At 41.0% G+C, this 6839-nt stretch overlaps 1 long non-coding RNA gene across 1 annotated transcript; it reads left to right on the top strand.

Annotated features, from left to right (window-relative positions):
* Positions 1 to 3407: 3407 nt before the first annotated feature.
* Positions 3408 to 4495, top strand: LOC132804565 (uncharacterized). The gene is made up of 2 exons (XR_009639776.1): positions 3408 to 3825; positions 3938 to 4495. It is a non-coding gene; the product is annotated as an uncharacterized LOC132804565 (long non-coding RNA).
* Positions 4496 to 6839: the final 2344 nt, after the last annotated feature.

Raw genomic sequence — 6839 nt, 5'->3', positions numbered from 1 at the left:
TTCCGGCCACCTACACAGTACACGCGCCGGCCAGTGACGTGCGGAAGGAGGAGGCGAGCTCGGCCGCCAAGTTTCACGGCCAGCCGCCGCCGCCGGACGCGCGCCGATCGGGCCGGAGAAGCCGCCGGATTTTCTCTCTCCTCTTTTCTTGTGTTTTCCGGCCAGCCCACTCCCAATTGAGCCTCCTATCCCCCTATTTTGGGTCCCCTGAATCCAAAAATGGCCTCCAATCTCGAAAGTTCGAAGCGGTTTGCGAGTTATGGAGAAGTGAACACCGGCCGAAACTTCCCGACCAAATTCCGGCCACCTCCGGTGGAATTGGGGTCGATGGAGACCGGATTGGTGATCCTCGTTCCACGAGCTTCGATTCGGTATATCATTCGCCTATTTTGGTTAACGTTTGTGTTTTGACCCCCAGGCACCGGGTATTATTTACCCGAATAAAATATTAATTTATTTGACTGTCTGTGAATTTTGTTCTAGGAGCACCGGTGAGTCGTAGAATTGATCCCGTGGTGGATCATGGGTTAATTACGTGCTCCAGGTGAGTGACCCACCTTTAAAAATATTTTCGGGGTAATTAATTGTATTTATGTGGTATTAATTTGGTATCTGTAAAATTGTGTTCATGTGGTGTATTTTAAATATAATCGGGAAAAATATTATTTTATATATATATTTACCATTGGTAATAAATGGAAATTTTGGGATCATTAAGAAATTCCCGATTATTATTTTATGGTGATTTAATTATGAATTATATTGTTGTTTAATTTATTATGCATGAGCAAAGTGAATTTTGGTGGTATTTGTACGTGGTTTTAAATTTGATTTTCCGGGCATAATTGGGTTAAATATTTTACGAAAATATTTGGTTATATTTTATAAATTATGCCCGCGGTATTTTTATGGTTGCATTTCGTATTTCGAGGAAAATTGTGGTTTGTTGTTATCGCTGTTTCGTACCGGGTGATTGGATAAAATATGTGGGATGGTGTGTTGTGAAATTTTGGTATACTTCCCACGGTGGTTTTTGGAAAACACGGTACTGTTGGTTGTTTATGTTTATTTTTAGACGCACTCATACAGTATTGGTGCTCTGGTGTATGGTGTATGGACACGTGGTAGCACGCGGTTATTATGTGGTTTAGCGTGCGGTTATTACTTCACCCGTGAGTTGCCATTGGACCGTGGGCAGGCAAGGTTATTGTTGTGCACAGCCGCCCCCCTCCTTGGCCGGGTTGATGGTTTTTAGCAGTTGGTACTGTCGGGACGCCGAAGTGACCGCTGCAGGTTTCTCTCTTTAACCCCCCGCCAGTCGGTGCTCAGGACGCTGGGTATCGGAGGGCATCACCGGTATATGGTGTGGTGCGTCAGGTGTAATTGTCGGTGTAAATTACAAATAAAGTTTAAAACCCCAAAGGTGTTCAAAAAAATTATTTATTATAATTTATTACAGAATATTTATATTTGGGGTATTTATTTATTTATTTATTTGTTTATTTGTTGTTTATTAATTTGTTTGGTTCCTTGGTTTTTGGGAAGTACGTACAAGGGTTTTGTAAAAATGTTTTAAAAGGGGAACTTTTCCAACTGAGAGAATTGTAAGGGTTTTGAGAGAAATTATTATTTTCCAATTAATTGTTATCTATCTACTGTATTACCATGGTATTATATTGTATAGTAGATAGGGTCACTCACTGAGATGATTAGCATCTCACACTCTTAAATTCCGTTCCTCTAGGTTCCAGGTTGTCGGTGTTCATCCGGAGCGGACTTGATCTTCATCGCTGTTTCACTTCGTGAAGTACCCTGTTCTTCTTTTATTGCAGTTGTAATATTTCTTTCACTTTTGTTGTATTTATTTTTGCACTGGATTACTGTATTTATTTTTGAAGTGCTGCAATTTGTGGAATCAATTTGTAGTTTGTGGGAGGAATAAGGGGATGTTTATAGAAGTGTGTTTTCATTGCAGGTAATTTGTGGTAAGTAAATCCCTTAGGGGAGGCTCTGTCAGATTTTCCGTTGGAGGGTCCGGTAGGGTTTCCCTGGGATCAGGGCTGTCTAGGGTTCCGGGGAAGGAATTCTGGAGGGGTCCTGACAGCTGGTATCAGAGCATAGGTTCTAGTATTCCTAAGGGACTGTACATTGTTGCGCATCCCATCCGTGTCTATTCTCTCGTTTTATCTGTCTTAAAGCGTTCTTTCTGTTTGTCTTGAAGCAAAATTCGTTGCCCGAGTTTGAATAACTCTAATCTTCGGGGGTGTCAAAATATTTTTCGATCGTTTATCAAAATTAAATGCTTTTCAAAGTGGTATTTGAAATTAAAGGTGTTTTATTCAAGTATTTATGGTTTGTGTTCGTACATGTATTTGTATGTTATATTGTTTGATATTATACTGCACGATACGGAGGCGGCGAACCAATGTGGTCCATGTAGAGCTAGCCCCATGATCATGTTGCCTACGAGTCCAGGGGATTGGACGGCCAATATAGGCAACCACCCTGGTTTGTATTGGTAGCAGAGTGTCGGCGACAGTTGGAATCATGGATTATGTAGCATGTAGAAGGTGTCGTACGTACCTCCATTACAAGCGTGCATATTTGTTTTATATTATGGTTTTTCCAAGATCGACTTCAGCGACGTAAGAAATTTCGAGGACGAAATTTTTGTAAGGGGGGAAGGTTGTAACACCTTTCCCGAACCATGTCAGAATTTTTGCACGTTGACCGAGGTTGGCTGTTGACCGTTGACCGAAGGGGTCAAAAGTTGACTTTTTGATCCGGTTGGAATTCTGGGTTGACTGAGGTACCGTTACGGAGTACACGTTGGCACGAGTTCGTAGACTGGTAGCACGTCGAAATCGGAGCTACGGTTTGAAAGTTTTGAGCAAAACAAGTTGAGGTCCAAACTGTCCAAGGGGTGCCGGAGTTGACTTTTTATTCATGCAAGGTTGAGTGTTGACTCATGCATGGTTGTGAAGTGCTCGTCGATACGAGTCCGTAGACTAGCGGCACGTCCGATTTGGACATGTGGTTTGAAAGTTATGGACCTGTAAAGTTTTTCAAATACTGTATTATTTTAATATTATTTTTACACGCATAACGATGTGCCACGTGTGACTTAATGAAGGTGACCATGTGTCACCATGGTGAAATGCCACATGTCAACCATGTGAAAAATCAAATTATTTTATTATTTTTGAATAATAATATTATTTTTTTTATTTTTATTTTTATTTTTATTTCTTTTTCTTTTCCTTTTTCTTTTTCTTTTTCTTTTCTTTTCCCCACGTGGGAAAACACCATTCTTTCTTTTTTTTTTTCTTTTTTTTCTTTTTTTTTTTCTTTTTTCCTTTTCTTCCTTCTTCTTCCCCGAAACATCAAGCACACAACAGTTATTTTTTTTCTCCCCACCGGCCGTCCCTCTCTCTCTCCCGTGTTTTTGAATTCCGGCCACCTACACAGTACACGCGCCGGCCAGTGACGTGCGGAAGGAGGAGGCGAGCTCGGCCGCCAAGTTTCACGGCCAGCCGCCGCCGGACGCGCGCCGATCGAGCCGGAGAAGCCGCCGGCCGTCGGATTTTCTCTCTCCTCTTTTCTTGTGTTTTCCGGCCAGCCCACTCCCAATTGAGCCTCCTATCCCCCTATTTTGGGTCCCCTGAATCCAAAAATGGCCTCCAATCTCGAAAATTCGAAGCGGTTTGCGAGTTATGGAGAAGTGAACACCGGCCGAAACTTCCCGACCAAATTCCGGCCACCTCCGGTGGAATTGGGGTCGATGGAGACCGGATTGGTGATCCTCGTTCCACGAGCTTCGATTCGGTATATCATTCGCCTATTTTGGTTAACGTTTGTGTTTTGACCCCCAGGTACCGGGTATTATTTACCCGAATAAAATATTAATTTATTTGACTGTCTGTGAATTTTGTTCTAGGAGCACCGGTGAGTCGTAGAATTGATCCCGTGGTGGATCATGGGTTAATTGCGTGCTCCAGGTGAGTGACCCACCTTTAAAAATATTTTCGGGGTAATTAATTGTATTTATGTGGTATTAATTTGGTATCTGTAAAATTGTGTTCATGTGGTGTATTTTAAATATAATCGGGAAAAATATTATTTTATATATATATTTACCATTGGTAATAAATGGAAATTTTGGGATCATTAAGAAATTCCCGATTATTATTTTATGGTGATTTAATTATGAATTATATTGTTGTTTAATTTATTATGCATGAGCAAAGTGAATTTTGGTGGTATTTGTACGTGGTTTTAAATTTGATTTTCCGGGCATAATTGGGTTAAATATTTTACGAAAATATTTGGTTATATTTTATAAATTATGCCCGCGGTATTTTTATGGTTGCATTTCGTATTTCGAGGAAAATTGTGGTTTGTTGTTATCGCTGTTTCGTACCGGGTGATTGGATAAAATATGTGGGATGGTGTGTTGTGAAATTTTGGTATACTTCCCACGGTGGTTTTTGGAAAACACGGTACGGTTGGTTGTTTATGTTTATTTTTAGACGCACTCATACAGTATTGGTGTTCTGGTGTATGGTGTATGGACACGTGGTAGCACGCGGTTATTATGTGGTTTAGCGTGCGGTTATTACTTCACCCGTGAGTTGCCATTGGACCGTGGGCAGGCAAGGTTATTGTTGTGCACAGCCGCCCCCCTCCTTGGCCGGGTTGATGGTTTTTAGCAGTTGGTACTGTCGGGACGCCGAAGTGACCGCTGCAGGTTTCTCTCTTTAACCCCCCGCCAGTCGGTGCTCAGGACGCTGGGTATCGGAGGGCATCACCGGTATATGGTGTGGTGCGTCAGGTGTAACTGTCGGTGTAAATTACAAATAAAGTTTAAAACCCCAAAGGTGTTCAAAAAAATTATTTATTATAATTTATTACAGAATATTTATATTTGGGGTATTTATTTATTTATTTATTTGTTTATTTGTTGTTTATTAATTTGTTTGGTTCCTTGGTTTTTGGGAAGTACGTACAAGGGTTTTGTAAAAATGTTTTAAAAGGGGAACTTTTCCAACTGAGAGAATTGTAAGGGTTTTGAGAGAAATTATTATTTTCCAATTAATTGTTATCTATCTACTGTATTACCATGGTATTATATTGTATAGTAGATAGGGTCACTCACTGAGATGATTAGCATCTCACACTCTTAAATTCCGTTCCTCTAGGTTCCAGGTTGTCGGTGTTCATCCGGAGCGGACTTGATCTTCATCGCTGTTTCACTTCGTGAAGTACCCTGTTCTTCTTTTATTGCAGTTGTAATATTTCTTTCACTTTTGTTGTATTTATTTTTGCACTGGATTACTGTATTTATTTTTGAAGTGCTGCAATTTGTGGAATCAATTTGTAGTTTGTGGGAGGAATAAGGAGATGTTTATAGAAGTGTGTTTTCAGTGCAGGTAATTTGTGGTAAGTAAATCCCTTAGGGGAGGCTCTGTCGGATTTTCCGTTGGAGGGTCCGGTAGGGTTTCCCTGGGATCAGGGCTGTCTAGGGTTCCGGGGAAGGAATTCTGGACGGGTCCTGACATATGGTCTTTGGGAGGTCACCATAAATCCCCAAGAACCCGAGCCTTTGAGACAAGGGGCAACGGTCAACCAAATCAAGCACCATGAGGAGGAATTGGCAAAAGGTTTCAAGGCTCTCACCGCCATTCATTCTTGTATTAGTGATACCATTTTCACAAGGATAATGGCATGTGAAAGTGCCAAAGAAGCTTGGGACAAACTTCAAGATGAGTTCCAAGGGAGTGCAAGGACAAGGCAAATGCAAATCCTTAACCTAAGGAGGGAGTTTGAGACTATCAAGGTGAAAGACAAAGAAACGGTTAAGGAGTTCACCATAAAGCTTCTTAATGTGGTGAATCAAATTAGGGTGCTAGGTGAAAGATTAAGTGACCAAAGGATTGTGGAGAAGGTGTTGGTCTCCTTGCCCGAGAGGTTTGAAGCTAAGATATCTTCATTGGAGGAGTCAAGGAACCTAAATGAAATTTCCTTGACCGAGTTGGTGAATGCCTTGCAAGCTACGGAGCAAAGGAGGAGGATTAGACATGAAGAATCAATGGAGGCTGCATTTGTGTCTAAACAACATCAAAAGACACAAAATCAAAAGAAGAACAAGCTTAAGGTCATAAAGGAGAAAGGTGAAACTAGCAAAACCGAGAGGAAGTCCTATGAACCTTGTCACCATTGCAAGAAGAAAGGTCATCATCCAAGAAAGTGTTGGTGGAGGCTGGATGCATTTTGCCATAAATGACAACAAAAGGGTCATGTGGAGAGAGTATGCAAGGCAAACAAGAAAGATAAGCAACAAGCAAATGTTGCTAAAGATGATGCAAGTGATAGTGAATCCGAAGAGTTGTTTGTTGCTACTTGTTTTAGTAGCATCAAAAATGATGAAGGATGGATCATTGATAGTGGAGCAACACACCATATGTCTCACAAGCATGAGTGGTTCACAAACTTGGATAGGAGCAGCCACAACAAAGTCAAAATTGGAAATGGAGCCTTAATGGAAGTGAAAGGCAAAGGAGATGTGGTGATACACACCACCAAAGGTATCAAAACTATCCATGATGTTCTCTATGTACCTTCTTTATGTGAGAACTTACTTAGTGTAGGTCAAATGCTTGAGAACAAATATACATTACACTTCTCAAACATGACATGCACTATAGTTGATCCACATGGAAATGAATTAATGTGTGTTGGAATGAAGAACAAGAATTTTAGGTTGAATATGGATGAAAATGGTGCATCAGTTGCATTGAACACCAAAGTTGAGAACACCTCTCAACTTTGGCATAAAAGAC

This window comes from Ziziphus jujuba, chromosome 7 (genome assembly GCF_031755915.1).
Source record: "Ziziphus jujuba cultivar Dongzao chromosome 7, ASM3175591v1".
NCBI classification, from domain to species: Eukaryota; Viridiplantae; Streptophyta; class Magnoliopsida; order Rosales; family Rhamnaceae; genus Ziziphus; species Ziziphus jujuba.
Note: the sequence above shows the minus strand (reverse complement) of the source record. Positions and strands in the feature narration are given on the sequence as shown.